At 42.3% G+C, this 21,264-nt stretch overlaps 1 protein-coding gene across 1 annotated transcript in view; it reads right to left on the bottom strand.

Annotated features, from left to right (window-relative positions):
- Window positions 1-21,264, bottom strand: part of FAM91A1 (family with sequence similarity 91 member A1) — a 1,899,235-nt gene that overhangs the window by 451,664 nt on the left and 1,426,307 nt on the right. The window lies entirely within an intron of this gene.

Raw genomic sequence — 21,264 nt, 5'->3', positions numbered from 1 at the left:
CCAGGATGGAAAAGGAAGGTCAGCCATCTATCAGGTGTCAGGATCCGTCAGATCACAGGTACACTCAAGTCTCTCAGCAAGTACCGTTATGACTCCATCACAGTTCATGTTGGTGTGAATGACTTGAGATGCACCTCACTGGACTACATGAAGATAGACAATGACTGAGCTCTAAGAGTATGTGTCTACCCTTACCTAGGATGACGCCACAATGTAAACAAAAATGGATTGACTTCAAAAATTGGCTTAGTTTCTGGTGTCATTCTATGGAGAGCCAGTTCCTGTCAGCCCGAGATGACATGGTTGATAGACCACGCTGCTTTGCCAGAGATGATCTTCACCTGTCACCTCCAGGCTTTAGGCAAGGTCTCAAGAACAAAATTTCTGATGTGAAAATATCACTCACAAATAAAGGTCATGCTGCTAAATGCTAGGCATTTAAATCAGAAACTACACTCTCTGGAAGCACTCCTTCTCCTTGGAGGATGTTGAAGTATGTCCAGTCACATAAACTTGGTTAAAGTCTGCACAAAGTATCCCAGCCTTGCAAGGTTACAATGCCTTCCACACTTTCAGAATGCAAAATAAACATGTGAGAACCAAAGGAGGAGAAATATCTATCTTCATCAAAGATGTTACTCCAAGTTCAACTAACTGTGGGTAAGACCCCCGTTCAAGTCATCATAAGCTATAGGCCCCCTTCAATGAACCAAGATACCCACGCTGTTTATTTGGACCTACTTGAGTCAATCAAATTACAACCAAACACTTTAGTCATGGGCGATTTTAACTATCCCTCCATTGACTGGGAAGAGTACCAACATGCTCGCACAAAGATTCCTAGACTTTGTTAACACTAACGCCCTGGAACAAATAGTATGCAACCCCACAAGGGGCTCAAGCATTCTTGACCTGGTCCTCACCAACATGGGTGACTTGTACCACCACAAGTACAGGACCTTCACTGGTTAAATCTGATCACAAATCAGTTACATTTGAAGTAGCTATAACACCTGAACCTCTCTTAGGTGAAATCAGGCAAAAAAATTCACCAAAGCTAATTATGCCCTCCTAAGGGATGGCATACATTTCCAGCTCCTGTTCCCACAGATTGGCTTGACAACTATACTAAGTTATACACAAATGCCCTGTACAAACATTTACAGAAATATATTGACACAGATGTACCTGATAGGATCAAAACAAAATCCTCAAGAAAAAAATAAACATCCCTGGTGGACATCTAGCATTAATAAGTTATACAACAAGAGGAAGAATTTGCTGTCTAAGAATAAAAATGAGAGGTCCCAGTACTGGAAGAACACCCTCCTCTGCCTGAAAAAACAAATAAGACAACTTGTAAAATCCTCTAAGGGCAACTTCGAAAAAAAAAAATTAGCAACCATAGCCAAGGATAACCATAAGGCATTCTTCAGCTATATCCTTAACCTAAAAGGTAGGACCCGGACATGTGCTGAACTAGCTGTGGATAGCATCACACACACTGATCCTGTGAAAATAGCTAACCTATTAGCCAACAGATTTGGTGAAAAATTTCACCCCACCACCCCCTTCAAACATTCTACAAAACATTCCCTCTAAATCACCCCCACCTTGCATCTCCAAAAAGCAAGTCATTAATGCTCTCTCTCCAAGGTCAGAAACACAGACTCTGTGAAACTGGAATGCATCCCAGGTTGCGTTTTAAATGGTCTAAAACATAAGTTAGCATCTCCATTAGGTACTCTCTTCAACCACAGCCTGAGTACTGGTTTTGTCCTTGCAGAATGGAAAACAGCAACCGCTACCCCCCCTTCATAAACGGGGTACAGAAACGGACCCTGGGAACTACAGACCCATAAGCTTAACCACCCTTATCTAGAAGGCCATGGAACAAATCATCACAGACCTTATAATAAGGATAAAGGTGATCTCCAAACCCTTGATCCAACACAGTTTGGTTTTGTCAAAGACAGGTCATGCATCTTAAACCTGGTGGACTTCTTCAAAAACATCACCAGAGCCAAAGGCAAATTTGTGCATACAACCTAGTATGACTAGGCCAAGGCCTTTGACACAATCCCACATTCAGGCATCATTGATAAACTCTCCCAGTTGAATATCAACCCTTATGTCATCAGGTGGTTTGCTAACTTGCTCACAGACAGATCACACTCAGTTAAATTTGGGACTTTACCTCAACAAGCAGACCTGTCACCAGTGGGGTTCCACAGGGTTCAGTGCTGGGTCCCCAATTGTTTGGAATATACTTCTCAGAAGTTCAGGCCAAAACTGACTTAGTCTGCTGGCGACTACAAATTAGGTGCAATCACTGAATCCCCAGACGATGTCATTATACTTCATGAATGACTTGCACAAACCAATGATTAGTGCCAAAGCCACTGACTCAAACTCAGTGCTAAAAAATGCATCATCATCCCCTTCGGTAAAAACGATATCCCTGCAGACTATCATATAAATAATAATACCCTAAGTAACAACTCAGTAGTGACAGACTTGAGAAAGCATGTTGACTGTAGCCTAAACTTTGACCACCATGTGTCTACTGTGGTAAGAAAGGCATTCTATGTCGCACACCTCATTAGCAAACACATTGCCTCAAGAGCAAAAGAGGTCATAACACCACTGTTTGCGACCCTCATCAGGCCAATAATTAAGCAGAATGCTCCCTTTGGTATGTACCTTACCAGGCACCTTCAGCAACTTTAGAGACCTGAGAGACTTCTAACCAAGAAAATTCAGGGTCTCCAACACATGTCATACATTGACAGACTGAAGTCACTGTCACTGCACTCAGTAGCATACAGACTACCTACAGGAGACTTGTGCCTGGCCTACAGAGCAATCTCGGATCCAAACATAATGGAAATGCTGCATTTCTGCAAGTCTAATGGGACAATGGTCACCCGCTCCAGGGATTTTAACCCAGCCTGCAACATAAATAGGATCTGCTAGAGGGACAGATACATCTCTCAGAGGTTGCCATTCCTCTGGTATTGGCTACTAGTTCACATCAAATAAAGCCCCTCTATGACCCTGTTTAAGGGTAGCCTTGATAACTGGATGGGAAACCATAAATTTCTGCCAGGGATTTTACCTATGACCCTCCTAGATAGGGGCAGTTGTTGCTAACTAAGATCTCGAGTTTAGGGAAGATCCTTTAGATTGGGTTTCTCTAGTATTATATCAGGTACACACGGCTAGGCTTATGAAGATCTTCAGGTCAACAGCTCATAACCACCTATGAACCTATAATAAGTAGCAATTAAAGATCCACTTGTTGAAGACAGCTTGTGATATACAACCTGCAATACAGGGACCTGGATTTCAGGACAAACAAAACTTAGAGTGGGATACAAACAAATATGACCCACAGATGGTCATAATGAGCTTATCTACCCCTCCTCTCCAGAGGAATGAGGCAATTGGTACAGTACTTTTTTTTTTTTTTTTATTTAGAAAAGCTATTTATTTTTATTTAGTCTTCACAGATGCATGAATGCTCTTACAGTTAAATCATAACGGTTTTACACAAAGCTCTGCCCTAGTTATAAGGGCTTTGTGAGGGGAGAGGTCAGAATACAGAGATCGGGGGGAGGTTAATTGGTGGAGGTACAATACACCTAATTTGAATATGACCACATGTCCACCAATGGGGTGGATATAAAATTCACCTAAATTGTATAAAACCAAATGTCTGTCAATGGGATGGGGTAATCCAGGCCGGCTAATTCTCCCCTACTGTCTTACCAAAAAAGAAGTTATGTACTTACCATAAAGTTCCATGTGAGTTCTTTCATCTCACCTTCATTCTTACACATGGACTTGGAGCCGAGGGTCGGCCGCTTTCACAAGCTCGAGGTTTTAGAGTAGCTCGAGGCCAAGTCCCTATCCCATGATGCTCTCTGTCTCACCTCAGATCTAGTTTGCTGATCCCTACATGTATAACATGAAAACACATAAATAGTACTCCAGCCGAAGTAAGAAATCCTAGAACAAGACCCACCAGACCGCAAAGTCTTACTCGTTCTTCAAGAAGCCTGGAGGGGGAAGGCGGGTGGGAATGTAAGAATGAAGGCGAGATGAACAATTCAAATGGAACATTATGATAAGTACATAACTTCTTTATGTGAAGTTGTTCAAGCTCGGCATTCATTCTTACACAAGGGTAGCATCCCAAGCACCATTCATCCTGGGTGGCTCACAGGAGTATATTCCTGAGGACAGTGGAACCAAAGGAAGCCCTGTCCCTGGAGGCCCTATCTACTTTGTAATGCGTGATGAAGGTATGAGGTTTAGACCAAGTGGCAGCTGCACATATAGTGTCCAAAGGCAGCCTAGCCACATAAGCTGAGGAAGTAGAAATGGCCCTAGTGGAATGCGCTTTCACTCTATGTCCTACTGGTTGATTAACTGAGGAATATGTGAATTTCATGCAATCAATTAACCATTTGGAAAGAGTACCTTTGGATACCGGTAGCCCTTTTTTAGTGTCAGCATGAAAAACAGAGTTGTTCTGATTTCCTAAATTCTTTTGTTCTGTCCAAATAAAATCTTAATTGCCTGTGAACATCAAGTTTATGCAATATATACTCCCAACTTGTTAGAATGGTTACTAAAGAAAGTTGGGAGTTCAATAGTTTGATTCAGGTTAGCTTCCGAACATACCTTTGGAAGGAAGGAAGGGTTAAGTCCTCAGTAACACTCTGTCGGGGTGAAACACCAAATATGGGGGTTTGATAGATAGGGCCTGAAGTTTGGACACTCTACCTCCTGAAGTAATGGCTACCAAGACGATAGTTTTCTAAGAGAGAAATTTTAATTGGCAGGATGATGCAGGCTCAAAAGATGGAAGAATAATCCGAGATACCACAAAATACAGATTCCAGGGAGTAAAAGGTTGTTCTAACTGGCGGTCTAAGATGTATGGTAACTTTTAAAAAGGCCCTACATAATCTGTGAGACATTAGGTTAGAACCTTCAGATCCAAGGTGAAAATTCGAAATTGCAGCTAATTGAACTCGTATGGTGGCAGCTGCAGCACCCTCATTAAAAAGCTTAATCAAGAATTCTAAAATGTTAGCAATTGGGGCGATGTACGGGCCAATATTATTTTGCGAAGCCCAAAAAGCAAATCGCTTCCATTTGAGGCATACAGCTTTCTGGTGGAAGCTTTATGAGAAGATACAAGGATATGCTGTACCTCCGAGGAGAAATCGTGTGACCTGGCTAAGTTGGAAATTGGAGCAGCCAAGCTGTCAATCTAAGGAAATGAAGAGAAGGATAAGGAGCCCCTGACGAATGTGTCAGTAGATCTGGAGCTGGGTCCAGAATCCAAGGTTCCTCTAGTTGGCATAGTCGAAGGATGGGGAACCAAATCTGTTGAGGCCAAAACGGGGCTATTAAAATTACAGTCCTCCCCAGGTTTTTGGCTTTCTGCAAGAATTTCGGTAATAGCAGAATTGGTGGAAAGGCATATAGGAGTCCCAGGGGCCAATCGTATATGAGTGAATCCCTTGGGCTGTCCCCTTTTGGGGGATTCAGGGCAAAGTAGGTTCTGCATTTGGCATTCATAGGGGATGAAAACAGGTTGCAGCAAGGCTGGCCCCATCTGCGGAAAATCATCTCCGCAACTTCGTCTTTGAGGGACCACTCGTGTGGCATCAGAATGACTCTGCTCAGTTTGCCCGCAATCACGTTGGATTTCCACAGGATGTGCGTTACTATCAGAAAGCACCCGGTGAATACAGCCCACTGCCAAACTCTCAGGGCCTCTCGATATAAGGGGTAAGACTTGGTTCCCCCTTGCTTGTTGATATACCAGACCACAGACATGTTGTTGGTCTGGATCGCAATCGTCCCCAGAGGTAGAGAGTCATGGAAATACTGCAACGTCAAAAGTACCGCTCTCAACTCCAGGACATTGATGTGCAACTGTGACTCTGTCTCTGACCAGGTGCCTTGGACTGTTCTTCCCTGAAAAAGCCCCCCCCCCATCAGAGAAGCGTCCATGGTCACTGTGGTTGATGGCAGGGGAAGAACAAATGGGCATCCTACTGTTACATTATGGCTGGTCAGCCACCACTGAAGATCCTTTCTGCATGAATCTGTAATCAGTATCAAGAATGACATCGGATGTTGTTGGTAAGACCACTGGGTGAAGAGTAACCACTGAAGAATTCTCATGTGCATAGGCCCCAGAGGAACTGCTATGAGCGTTGTTGCCATAGTACCTAGTAGTTTCAACACCCGAGAGGCTGGTAGTTTTTTGCTCGTCAGAATGTCTGATACCGGTTGTCGGAAGGTGACTATTCTGTCTATTGACAATTTTACCATCGCGGTGGTGATGTCTAAGTCTGCTCCGATAAAGGAGATATGCTGCGATGGTGACAACGCAAACTTGTCGAAATTTATAATTATTCCTAACAGAGAACAAAGATTGAGAGTGTGATCCCTAGACTGAAGTAGTTGATGCCTGGAGGTGACGGTGAGGAGCCAGTCGTCCAGATATGGAAACACTCGGAATCCTAGACACCTCAGGTGAGCTGTAACCACTGCCATGCATTTGGTAAACACTCTGGGGGCTGTTGTGAGACCAAAGGGCAGTGCTCGGAACTGATAGTGACTGGCTCCCTGCTAGAAACACAAGTGATCTCTGGATGGTCTGGACATTTTGATGTGATAGTACGCATCCTTGAGATCTATAGAGCACATCCAATCATCCATTCCTAGAAATGGAAGAATCGATTGAAGTGGGACCATCTGGAACTTCTCCTTCTTTAGAACGGCGTTGAATTTGCTGAGGTCCAAGATGGGCCTCCAGTCCCCTGTCTTCTTTGGACCTAAAGAACTAAAAATAATCTGGAGTAGGTTCCGGATCGTATCTGGTCTGCTGGGACTGGCTGGATGACTCAATTTTCCTGCAGCCTTTGAATTTCTATGGCTACTTGATCCCGGAGACTGGGTGGAACGTCTGGGATTTTCCTTCGTACAGGTGGGGGTTCTGAGAACGGAATGACATAACCTCTGGTGACAACTCTTTGTACCCAAGAATCTTTTGTAATTTCTAGCCAGGCATCTGGATACAAAGACAAGCAACCCCCGACTGCCTTCAGAGTAGGATACTCAGGCCTCCTTTCATGAGCGCTAGTAGGGCTTGCCAAAGAACTGATCCCTGTCGCCCTGGTTTTGCGGACGCCCTCTGCTGCCTGGGTGGCGTCTTCCATTATTACCCCCTCCTCTGCCCCTGAAGGGGGGTTCACTATGTGTGTTCTGAAAATCTCCTTGGGACTTCCGGAACCACATTTTCCCTCCCTTTTGCCCTTTGGGGTATGGTCTAATAGGGGTGTTAAAATGGACTCCTACGGCAGATAGAGTCTTTCCATCTTGCTCACACCTAGTGAGAGACTCCTTGACTTTAGGCCCAAAAAGGGACGAGCCATCAAATGGGGTATTAATGAAGGAGGACTTGAAGGCTTCCACAAAGGAGCATAAGTGCATCCAAGAATGTCTCCGAAGAGCTACTGCTGAACCTGCTGCCTGACTCGAACCATCGTCTGCATAAGTAATGAGCCACATGGACGAGTTAACTATGGAATTAAGGGTACTGAGCTGGGCTGTCACCTTATCAGGGACACCTTCAGCTGTTCTACCCTGTAGAGTATCTCCAAGCTCTTTTAGGAGATCTCCTTGAAGACGGGTAAAATGTGTCAAATAGTTTGAGCGATCACATAGCAAAAGTCACTGAACTAAAGATGCGTTTCCCATACCTGTCCATAATCCTGGAATCTCTATTAGGAGGATGGACAGTGGAAGAGGTTTCAGACATCTCTTTCTTGGTGGCCACCACCATGGCATCAACCGGCACTCCCTTGGTAAGGAACATTTTCTCTTGGGGTGATATAATAAATTTGTTAGGTCTCCAAGGAACAGGTTCCACAGTATCAGGAGACTCCCAAGCCCTTACAGCAACCAACTCCATTAGTTCATCGAAGGGTGGAGTCGCCCAAGAGGTGGAGGGTTGAGACCCAATGGCCTTCAGGAGCACAGACACATCATCAGTAGGGCTAATGGACTGCCAGTCACACCTCAGCTTAAGGACTTCAAGGATATCAGCAAAGCAGATATCCTCTGAGGAGGACCTTGGGGTCCCTTTGGACTCCTCTAAATTGGTGTCTGATGTGATAGACTCCTGTGGGGAGTCTAAATGCCTCCTACTGCAAAGCTTCTTCCTGGGAACCTCATCAGTGGGAGCTTCTGCTGAAGTCTCAGTAGAACATGGGTCACCCAATGGGGCTACCTGAGGCTCTGGGTCTCGACGCTTTACTGGGACCTGTGATGTAGAGGTAGAAAGCGGCACTTTAGGGGAGGAGGAGGATGGCCCTGATGACGTAGGAGTCTTGGAAGACATAACCCTCCTCATTGCATCAAAGGCTCCACTGCTCCGACGTGAGGAAGCAGCCAGTTCTGAAGAAGATGGCAACCTCCCTGGCACAGACACAGTGGGCTCAGACCCAGAGGAAGGAGCCGAGCTCATCCGTGCCAAAGCTCCGAGGGGAAGGGTCGGAATCAACCCATCGGTTCGACTACCCCCCCCCCCGGAACCGACCAGAGTGTGTCGGCCCCCAGAATTCCTCAAACGGCACCTAAGTAGTCTGAGTTGACAGAGCAGATGGCACTGGAACAGGCCTCGGCTCCGAAGGTTCCACAATCATCAGTTCCACCTCACCTGGCTCTGAAGACCCGGCTTGGCTCGGAGGAGGAGTAGACACAACAGGTAAAATACTCTTCGGCTCTGAAACCGGTTGGGTCGAAGCTGATAATTTGGCTAGTGCTGGATTCTCGAGAAGCCTCTGCACCACTCAGTCACATCCACATCAGAGAGGGTTCTCAAACAACGAGTAGAAGGTATCAAAAAAGCCACCGACAGCAAAATGGGTGACTTCAAAGTTTCGGGGACTGGCTCCGAAACACAAGCTCTGTGCTCAGCTCCAAAGACTGCTGAACCGGAGACCACACCTTCTCAGCAAGGCTTGGAGCCAACGACTTCGGCTCCGATGAAGCTTTTGAAGATTTCAAACCCTTCAATAACTTTGAAGCCTGGTCAGCCTTGTCCAACAATTCCTGGAAATCTGGTTTTAGCAAACCTGTCTACCAATTTTCTCCTGCGTTCCAGTAATACCCTGCTGATAAAGGAGTGACAAATGGAGTAGCCCCCTCCTGAAGATGGACTGCCCCCAAACAGTACACACAACTGACACGCATTTCGGTTATAGACATTTTCTGCCCACACTTAGGGCATTTCTTAAATACAGACTTTGCTTTTCTTTCTCTTTATGATCAGCCATATCAAGAATACAAACAGTATATAACTCAGTCTGAAAAAAAAAAATATATATATATATATATATATATATATATATATATATATATATAGTTGTCTACTGATGTACTATGTTCTTCATCTGTAAATATGTTGTAAGTAATTGCTATGTAAGTTGTTAATCGCTATGTAATCCAATGTAACTACTGTCTGTTTATTTTAACTGTGGAGCTTTTCTCCGTGGGCCTCCGTTTAAACCTTGAAAGATGATTGTTGTTGAAGTGACACTCCAACCCCATGTGCAAAATGGGAAAAAGGGTTTGTGGATGGATGGACCTGACTGACAAGCAAGCACAGTAAAACAAGTCACACACAATAAGGTATGATATAAAGGTGGATGCCAAGGCACATACACTACTCCATTGATTTCTCACATGGATCTGAAAAGCCATTTGGTGAAAATATTTAAAAATGGTAAAATGTTATTAAACCCTTAGTAACTTAAGCAGGAAAGGAAGATGTTCTCATACACTGAAGGTTCAGCTATCAACTCAACTTCTTTACTTCTGGAAGATTTCAGTTGCACAAACTAGAATCTCCAGGAAATCCACATGTTGGACAGGTAAACCTTCTGACTGTATTACATAATTTTGATGTGCAACCCAGTTAAATAACCTGCCACTATGGGGACATCCAACCAAGCCAAGGCATAGCACATCTCAATAGTTTAAATGCAAAAGCAGAGTTTCTGACTTCTGTTTTTCAGAAGGATATTAGACTGTGTCCTGTACAGAGGCAGAAACACTTGATTCCTCAGTGAGTCTGTAATAAGACCCAAAAGGGTAATTAACTGGGTAAAAATTACAGCATACTGCATATAGATCAATTATTTGATACAGACAGGCCTCTATGGACAGAGCAACAGCCAACCAATTATGCAGGTAAGGGGAAATACAGATTCTTTTCTTCTGGAGCCAACTACTGTCATGTTTAAGTATTTGGTAAACACATTTTCCTTGATGATAATCTAAACAGTAACAGATAAAACCTAAAACCCTAACCCCCTCAATATGCATACACAAAACTGGCCTGTGAGAAACCTACTGTGAGGAAAACATAGACAGACCACTGTGAACATTCTGAATTTCAGTAGTCCAGGTGCCTGGTAAGGTTGAGACCTCCCAGGGATTTGGATAGCATTAGAAATCAACTGCAAGAGTCTCAGATATTTCAGAGTTTGAAAAAGCTGCTGCATTCTTCAGCAACAGGGATAATTTATCTTGAGTAAATGTCCCAGTTAGCTCCTGGAAAAGGAAAGATGGATGAATCACTGGTAGCCTAAACTGCAGGTCCACTGTGTATCCCCATACTCCTGCAGCTGTAGTACTCCAGTGTATGGTGTTAATGGCTGTCCTGTTTTGTGCATGAAAGGAAACTTTCCTCAACAACTTCTGAATAATAAAGAAGGGAGTAGACTGGGAAACTATCAAGCTAACAATTTCAGGATTTTTTTGGGATAAGGAGAAGGCAGATGGAAATCATGTCTATTTCTGTTATGGAAGCTATCTCCTCTTAGCCCAGCGTTGTTTAATTTTCACTTCATTTGTATTATTTATATCCAATACAATCGACTCTTTCATTATACCCCAAATGACAATTTAAACAGAAATACTACGAAACAAAATTAAAACCAGAAACAAGAAACATAATATAATAAATATATTTAAAAATAACTTATAAACTCAGATAATTTAACAGTTAAAAAAGGCAGAAAGATTTAATATAAGTTATTTTATTAATGCTTTTTAAAAAAGTACCCAACATGAATACAATATTAATGCCTGGAGTTATTCAAAATAGATAAAAAAAAACCACTTTCATGTATTACCACATGGCTTAAATTTTGACATATAAAAATAAAATTTTTATTAAAAAAAGAGAACTATTCAGCTTTTGGGCATTGAAGAATGGAGTCTTTACTATGACAAAAATGACCCAAGATGAACTACAGGGCTTGAGCACTGGAAGAAACTGGGTGGATGGGCTGCACTCACCAAAATTCTACATGAATTAACTGTTGTGAATGCTGGAATTCACTCAAAAAAGAAAAGGATAGGAAAAACAAAAAAACACAACAAAAACATAATAATGGTGGGAGAGAAGGGCAAACTCAAGTATTTTAAGATCAGAAGACATATAGGTTTCCCCGCTGATCCACTAAAGAAATTCCACAGGACAAATAAAAACAATGCAATAGTGCAACAGTTTCCAGAATTTCTTGAAAGATTCAAGTACAGTTGCATAAAAATTTACCATAACAGTGGATGTCCTACTGATCACTGTTGCAGTATTCCAAACTGTTGGGGTAATTTCACCAAATAACCTGGATGTCATAGGTTCATAGGTTGGTACTAGGCTATCAGCCCTAGTGCCTATACAAGCCTAGCCATAACAATTCCCTGGCTATTTCTTCCCACATTATTTACTTTCCTGGACCCCTGTCTAGCAGGGCGACTGACGTGATCCCTGGGGTGAATTTCCTTTCTCCCATCCAATCGTCAAGGTTCCTCTTGAAGAAGTCCAAAGAGGCACACTACTTGACATGTATGGGCAATCTATTCCAGAGTCTGGGGAGTCTCTGGGTCAGGAACCTATCCCTCCAGCATGTTTTGTTTATTGTGATGACAAGGTTTAGATCCCTGGAGCGTGTAGCTCTGAGGGATTGGGATTTCTTTAAGTGTAGCATGTCCAACAGCTCTGGGTTTGACATGGCCTTGTATGTTAAGCAGAGATCGCCTCTGAGTAGACGATATGCGACAGAGTATAGCTGGAGTTTTTAAGGCGGTCAGCGTAGGGCATCTGCTTTAGGCCTGTGATTCTTTTAGTGAGGTATTTCTGAGGCCTTTCCAGTTGTTGCAGATGTCTTGAGAGGTACATACCAAATGGGGCGTTGTATTCTATAATGGGTCTAATGAGGGATGAGTACAGTGGGACAATGACCTCCTTTTTTCTGGATGAAAAGCCCTTCGTGATGAGGTGTGCCACATAGAATTTCCTGACTGTTGTGGCGATGTGGTTATCGAAGGTGAGACCACTGTCCACCTGTGTCCCTAAGTCTCTTATCACACTTTCTGTGTTTAGTGTACTGCCACCTATATGGTAATTTATGGATACATGTTTTTTCCCAAAGGGGATAACAATACATTTCTTGGCATTGAGCTTGAGCCCATGGCTCTGGCACCAAGCATCTGTTTCTGTAAGGCCCTTTGTAGAGTATCCACATCATTTGGGATTCAATAATGGCTCCCAGTTTGCAGTCATCTGCAAACTTTGTTAGCCAGAGTCCCTTAGTGTTGACCTGTACTTCAGAGAAGTAGATGCCAAACAAGAGCGCCCCAGGACTGAACCCTGAGGTACTCCACTTGTCACTTGTCTGGAGCTGGATTTGGAGTCGGCTACTTTTACAGTGTGGGTTCTATCAGTAAGCCATTTAGCAACCCATTGGGTGACATAGGAATTAATGCCCAACTTAGTAAGTTTATCTATGATTCCAGAGTGGGGGGTGGTGTCAAAGGCCTTGGCAAGGTCTAGATAGGCTGTGTGGACCACCTTACCCTTGTCCATGGCTCTGGAGACTGATTCAAAGAAGTCAATCAGGTTCAGGAGACAAGATCGGCCCTTCACAAACCCAAACTGTCCTTCTCAAAGCTAAAAGCCAATCCACCTAGAAATAGTTTGTTTTGAGTTGAAGTTGACATGACAGTGCTTGTGTTGTGTGTTAGAATCAACACCTGCCCTGGAAGAAAAACTCCTGAAAAGCCAGCAATCTGCTGACTGCCTGCAAACTTAACTGCTTTATGTCTTTATGTTGATATGTAGAGTGGATGTTTAGTTGTGGCCTTAATATCCACTTGTTTCCCACTTGAGAGCCCCCCACAAGGTCTCTGAGGCATCTGCATCTGTTAAAAATCTGCCGGGTCTCTCTGGGGTCACAGAGAGTCCCTTGTTTATTGTTATTCCTACCACAACAATAAAAATATTCTTTGAAGGCAAGGTATTATTTGAATGACAGTGTCTAAATCCTGGCAGTGCTGTGTCCATACATTTTGAGATACTTGTTTGTCCGGGGTTAAGGTGCTGTAATCTGCTGTATTCAGTCTCACACCCAGAAAAGCACAGTCTTGAGAGGGTACTAGACTTGGACTTTATTTTCCTCACACAGAATACTTAGCTAGCCTAGGCACATATCCAGAATGTGTAGAGATGCTGTAGAAGGTCTTCCTTTCCAGGCCCAGAATCAGGCAGTCCTCTAAATAAGGAGATTTGAAGTCTTGTAGCCTGAAAGTAAGCTAACACTGGAGCCAGAACCTTTGTAAATACTCTCGCAGTAGATAAGCCAAAGGGCAATGCAGAGAACTGATAATTAGAATGATGTCCAACATCTGAATGTTTGGCTGTAAAGTCACCCGGAGCTCCCAAGACGGTTCACCAAAGGAGCTGCCAGACGAGAGTCTGGGGAAGTTGACTCAGCAGGTCTCCCAGTGGAAAATTGGGCCTGTGCCTGCCCTCGCCCCTCACCAGAAAGACCCCCACCTCTAAGAACCAACAGACCCTGAAGCAGGCCTAGCACCAGTTCTACACTAAAGCAGGCTACCCTCTACTAATAAAAATGGCCCTGGGCTCCAATTCATAACTAATCAGCTGTACCTGCTTATCCTTTGTTTTTTTGCTTCTTTAAGCTTTTGACCAAAAAATCTTTTGTAAAAATCCTTTCTTTAAAACTGTCACAAACCATGAAACTTAACAATGCATCAGATTCCAAAACCTTACCCAAACATCAGAAGCTAACATGCTCAGCCAAACCCATCAAAAGGCCTGCACAGCATCAAAACCACATCTTAGTGGCAACGAGATGGCGAGGCAGCACAACAACAGCATCCCACCAGCTTGCGGCCAAATTCATCCAACTTATACAATAAATCAACTCTTGTCAATTAAATTTATATTTCAAACCTTAGACAATTTTGATATTTCAGCATGTGAAACTGACAATTCAACGATATTTTTGATATGAATAGCATGAAACTACAAATTTCCAATTCAACGCCTCATTTTTAACTCTCCTTACACCATTAGAACCTACCTTCTCCCCTTGAGCTGCCCTTTTAGGATCAGAGCAGACTTCTTAAATACCTACTTTGCCCTGACTCAAACAGAAATACTTATGAGTTTAACCACTGCATAATAGTTAGAATCAGGGTTTCTATAGAGCAGGAGATAAAGAACAGCAGGGAAACCTGCCTAAGATCTTCCTAGACTGATTCAACACAGGAGGATATGGCTAAGGGCCTATGCTGGCCAATAAAAACAACTTCTAGGTAAAACACAGCTGGAATCAGAGTAATCCTGGCCTTCCCATTAAAAGTCCTCCACATGGAATGCAGAGTTCCTCAAAATGAAAAGAGTCTCTGAAAATGAAAAATCCTCAGGCAAGTCAAATATCAGATCATCAATCACAGAATCAGAATAATGATTATCAAGATCCTGAACAGAAGCCCTGAACCCTGAACCCTGTTCAACAAAACTGTCTCTTACTGAACCACTTTTAGGCTATCTCATCAGCTGTATAGAAGGGCCCATAGAACCTCTAATCATAGTAATCAAAATTTTTTAAGTAATACAATCAAGAACAGAACCCGGAAGCCCTAGGCTGAAGCTGAAGAAAGCCTACCTCTAAAATAAAAGAAAAGGTTTGGACAAAGAGGAGGGCTCTAACTACTTAGGGAAGAGAGGGAAGAATAATATACCCCCTAAGCCCCCGCCTGCCCCCTTTGCCTGAGGGGGTACATCCCGTAAGTAAAGTTTCTGCCTGAGACTCTATAGAAACTCCTGATGTATGTAATCCCCCTATGGTATATGTTTCCCACAAGAAATACAGTTATTCACAGTAAGGACTGCAGCAATGGAAGACGAAGAACATCCTTCCACAGAGCCATACGTCTAATGTATGACCCAAGTCTGTGAACATAAGGGCACATAGGCCAGGAGACCTAATACTTGATGAAAGGTAAAAAAACAGGAAACAGTCAGCTAAGAAGAGGGAGGGAACAGAATGGCTTGCTCCGAGTCTGTAAGCAAACAGATAACAACACAACCAGGAAAAAGGGGTTGGGGGGAATGAATACTGCAACAATGATCAGTATATCTACTTTTATGGTAAGTTGTTATAGAACTGTACTATGGCTTTCCTTAGATCATGGCTGCAGTAATTCCAACTGTTGGGTGATTACTAAAGTTTACTATGAAGAAAGGGTGAATGGATCAGACATACAGGAACTGTCAATTAATCCAGAAAAAAAAAAAACAGATTTGGCAGAGGAGGCTCTGGATCTTGAGAATGTATCTACTCTAAAGTGTTTTGTGAAAGTGTCATCATCATCAGCCCACTTTTTCCCATTTTTTCTACATGGGGCTGGAGTATTATGTTAATTGTCACCAACCCTCTTGATTCAGTGCCACAGTCCTGCTTTCTAGGACACTCATTCCCACATTATTTACTTTCACACAATCCATCCACCTCTTTGCTGGATGTCCTCGTTTCCTCTTACTTTCTTCCTGTCCATCTCAAATATTCCTCATACTGTCTTCTGCTTTTCTGCACATGCTCAAACCACCATAATCTATTCTCTTTGATCTTTTCTGCAATTGGAGTTACTTTGGCTTCTGCTCTTATGTCATCATTTCTTCGTCTATCCCACAGTGTGCATCCTACCTCCCTTCTCAGGCCCTTCATTTCTATTTCCTCTAGCTTCTTTAACTGTTCTCCCTTTACTGCCCAGGTTTCTGTACCATACAGTAGTAGTGGTCATACCACTGTCTTGTATACCTTACTTTTCAACTTCTTTGGCATTCTTCTGTCATTGACTACACCTGACACTCCATGCCAGTTGGCTGCATCCCCTCTGATTCTAGCTTTGAAATCTTCATTCAGACTTCCCTTCTCCTCAACCACCCCTCCCAGATACCTGAAGCTGTTTACCTGTTCCACTATCTTCTCTTCTATCTCTATTCTCAGCTTCTTCTGATTTCCCCAATTTGCTGCCATTATCACTGCCTTATCTGTGCTTAATTTCATCCCATGTGCCTTCAGTTTTGCATTCCATTCTGCTATCCTTTCCTGATCTTCTAGCTTACAGTCTGTCTATAATGCCACGTCTGCATACAGCAACTTTGTTGATCTGTTCCCTCCCACCTGTTTGCTAATGTAGTCCATCACCAGTACAAACAGCAGTGAGCTCAGAGCTGAACCATGGTGTACACCCACTGCCACTGGGAACTCCTCTGTGAGGCCGTACACTGTTCGTACTTGAGTCACTGAGTCCTTGTACAACAGCCTGTAATAATTCTACCAATGATTCTGGGACTTCAAACCACTGCAGTACTGCCCAGATCAGCTTTCTTGGGACCTTGTCATATGCTTTCTCCTAGTCTAGGAATGCCCAGTTGGACTCTGTCCTCATCTGTAGCTTCTTCTCGAGTATCTGTCTCACTGCAAACATCGGGTCAGTTGTGCTGTATCCTGATCTGAATCTGAACTGCTCATCTCCCATCTTATATTCTACTACTCTGCATATCCGATTATCAATCACCTTCTCCAGAACCTTCATGCAATATGATAGGTGCCTGATGCCTCTGTACTGCCCACAGTTGTGGAAGCCCCTTTGTTCTTGTACACTGGTACAAGTATGTTTATACTCCAGTCATCTGGGATACTCTTTTCTCTCCACACTACTATTAGTAACCTCAGGAACCATTTCTCCCCTATCTCACCCAGCAACTTTATCATATCTGCTGTGACCTCATCTGAGCCTGATGCTTTCCCTGACATCATTTTCCTTAGTGTTGTTCTTACTTCTTCTAGGGTGGGCTCCTCTTCTCTCATTGTAGGCTGTTTCTGGGGCAGTACAGCTTCTGTGGGGTTTTCTTCATTCAGAAGCTGCTTGAAATATTCCTTCCATCTGCCTTTGATGTCCTGTGGACTGGTGAGCAGGTTGTTGCTGACATCCTTTACAACGGGTGTCTAACTATCTTCTTTATCTTTCTGTCTTTGCCTTGCAACCTGATATACTTCTTTATGCCACTTACTGAGTCACTTTCTAGAAGTTGGTAGAGTGCCTCCGATGCCCTATTCTTTGCTATTACAACTTCTTTCTTACCTTCTTTGTTAGCCAATCAGTAGTCCTTTGTAGCCTGGTCAATCTCCCACACATTTTTTACATTCCTTCTTTCTTTTGATGACTTCCTGGACTTCTGCATTCCACCACCAGCTTTCCTTATGTACCTTATTTCCATACCTGGCTCAGCCACATAGCTTTTCTGTAGTCCTAACATGCTGCTTTTAGGCGCTGCCATTCTTGTTTAACTAAACTTATTTCCTCCTCTTCTTGGGGTGCTAGAGCCCTGAAAAATTTCTTGAACTGAAACCATGACTTTGTCCAGATTCGTGTTTTTGTGGGGACTCTGAGGATGCAGACATCTTTGGAGACTTTGGTGGAGATCGTTTCATATGCTCTGACAGAGACTTGAATAGATTGCTGGGGGTTTGAGCCCAGGAGGAGGAAGATGATGATGGAGGTAATAACCTTCTGAGGACTAGCTTGTTTCTCCTGTCCACAACAGCCCTCTAGTTAAAGGAGAACAGCACCCACAGACTCAAAAACATGTTTATTTCACCACGGTTTGGTGTTTCCTACATTTTAACACCACTCTGGAACTATTTACAAGTTTTTAAATATTGTTATATGTAATTTGTCAGTCTGACCACATGGGGTCTGGCATCTTGAAATATTTCTGATTATTTAGTCTCCCTCTAGGTATCCCACAATGCAGTGCTCGTCTGTAACAAAATTACATCACGCAGGCTTCTTTCTTCCTAAAGTTCCTGTCACTGTACTGATTTTACATACATACACTGCTGTCTTTCAGTCGGTTAGTTTTAAGTAACATTTCATGACATTCAGTGATTACTTAAAACACAAACAGTACAAATGCCACAGAAAGTACAATGACTGCAACAGTGAAACACGAAGAACATCAGACTTTCAAAGTGCTTTTTACTGCTGCTTCTTTTTAGAATGGCTAAACTGCAGTCTTTTGTGAAGCCTGAATTGTGCTAGTATGACATCTCCCATCCCCCTTCACACCTAACTTCCCTAGCTGTCAAAGTACTAAGGGTAATTTGAGCTGTTACCTACAGTGATTGACAGCTCAAAGCAGGAGACTTGACTCATGTACTGTTTTCTTGTTCTAGCCTTTACTTTCTGTATGGGTAGGGGAAGGACCACCTGTGACATCACAGCATGGGTGGGTTTTTAGGACGGTAGTGTTGATGTCAGTTTGGGGAGAAAATGGATAGAAAACTACCTGTATTCAGTGGCCTTGATGACATCAGTGAATTGAAGACTGCAGCAAGAGCAGGAGAAAAGTTTTTTTGAAAGTGAAACAACCACAGTACAGTAAGGTACTGTTCTAGTGGAGAGAAACAGTTAATTTAAAATATTTTAAAAGCTGTATTTTTGTTTATTCATAGCAGGTACAGTAAATAGGGAAAAAAAGACAACAGAAGTTGAGCATTTAATAACAGAATCCCATTGTTGTATTTTTAATGTGGCACAAATGGTACAGTTCATACCCCGATGTGCTGCTCTCAAACAATAAACAAACTCCCAGTGGGCATCTGAGATTGGAATTTTGTGCCCACAGGAAGTGCATTTTGTAAAACCTGTGGACTTCTCACCTATAGTACACTATAAACATCAAGAAAAAAAAAGAACAGGATAGATAAGAAAATAAAATATAACTTTTTTTTTTAATCACGGCAAACTAAGACTATACAAATAGGACTACCAACAATGGTAGTTAAGAATATCCTCTCTGGGTATGAAAAAGGGATAGGAAATGGTATAAATAAAGAAAGGTACCAACAATGGTATTAAAAGTTACCTTGCTAAGGTAGAGAGCTAATGGATAGAAGAAACATGAAAAACTAAGAGGGAGGAACTATAAAGTAAGTTAACATGAAATAGAAATAGAGTTTTTAATACTCAAAAACACTTACTACACAACCCAAAAATGCTCAAAGAGTGGATCCAAGTCTGTGCAAGATGATGGCAAATGAGATCTCAATTACTGAGGCTGGAGTAGGGCAATATGGGTAGAGGGAGGAGCTCAAGAGTTGGATCTGAAGTCTCATGTAGCAGAGTTGGTTCTGAGGTCGGACCTGTAACCCATATGTTAAGGAAGAACGAAAAGGATAACATCAGATTCCAATTTAAACAAGACCATATGACTGCTGCCACAGCTGTATAACACAGGCGATGATTGTAATTACACATTTACTTAACAATATCTTCAGGTTTAAACAATGAGAAAAAAAAACTCTCCTGTTCTCAGGCAACCAAGTAATAACTTCCTAAAACTGTATGAAATGACTGACTAAAGAAATAAACATTTATTAAAGGGGCAAAGCAACATGATTCTTGCTAGAACTAATCCACTGCAACAAGTACAGAATAGAAACCATCAAAAAAGCTCTGAGGAGTTGCAAGTCTGTTCCTAGCATTCAATCGCACCTGACAGCATTGATAACAGCATGTCAGCTCCATAGCAGAAGTCATCCAGTCTACAACAGATAATTATGAATTTCAAAAGCAAAAACAATGGATGAACTACAATGACTCCCAAGGAAGACAAAGGTAACTCAAAACACATTTAGCAGTTACTGTAACAAAATAACTTCTTGCATGTGTTGCAGAAGTTACAAAGTGCAAATATTGTAGAATACCATAGCATATACCTGGAAGCCACTTATCTAGCTGACGACTGGGGTCTATATTTAATTAGCGAACGCTTAGAAAAGCGAATGCTAATTCATCAACCATTTTTAAGAGAAAGCTTAAAATCTCGACCACCTGGAACAACGATTTTTTTCACAGGGAAAAAAATTGCTGGTCCACAAAAAAAAAAAAAAAAACAAACTTAAAACATTATATAATGTACCAACTCCGAGATCGCACCACAGTGGAGGAAATGGCAAACTCCCGAAACCGGCCCAGCGATATTTTGACCTGTGAAAAAAATCACTGTTCCGGGTGTTCGGGATTGTAAGCTTTCACTTAAAAGGGGTTGATGAATTAGCATTCGCTAATTCAATATAGACCCGACGAATGATGATGCGGTGGTTGTCTGCACCATTTTTAAACCAGATCTTCACATAAAACTTTCATATTTCATATCAGGCATTTAACTGAGCTGAGAACACAAATATCAAAAGAATGCAAGAGAATATTACCCAATTCCTAAATACCAAGAAATGGGTGTAACACCAGTGAGAACAATACTTGTACATTAAGACGTAGTAGAATGCTGGACAAAAATAAGCACTGCATGGGCAAATAAGAAGAAAGCAAAAGACAAACTGGCTAATACAAAAGAAGTAGAACATGGAAGCCACGATAACAGTGCCTACTCTATGGAAAAAAGAACTCCAGACAAGGCAGCTTTGGCAGCAAGGGATTCCTCGGACAATCTCGTAACAAACAACAAATAGTGATGTAATATCAATGGCACAGACAGGGAGAGGAAAACAAAAAGCAGTGTAATATGACCACTTCAACATTGGTAATGTTGCTGGATGTGAAGAAAGAGCCACATTTACCAAGATGTAAGTCAATATACAGAAAGCAGAGTTGCTTTTTGCATAGTTAATTTATACACGCTCATAACAGCACCTTAATATACGGTGGTTTTATTAGTTTTAATTATGTCTCAAAATAAGCTGAAAAATGATAGTGAAAAAAACAAAGACTGTCATAGCATTAACTGAAGCACAAGTTGTAGACAAAAAGCAACAGTTAACAGAA

Source organism: Protopterus annectens, chromosome 3.part1 (genome assembly GCF_019279795.1).
Source record: "Protopterus annectens isolate FY-2018-M chromosome 3.part1, PAN1.0, whole genome shotgun sequence".
NCBI classification, from domain to species: Eukaryota; Metazoa; Chordata; order Ceratodontiformes; family Protopteridae; genus Protopterus; species Protopterus annectens.
Note: the sequence above shows the minus strand (reverse complement) of the source record. Positions and strands in the feature narration are given on the sequence as shown.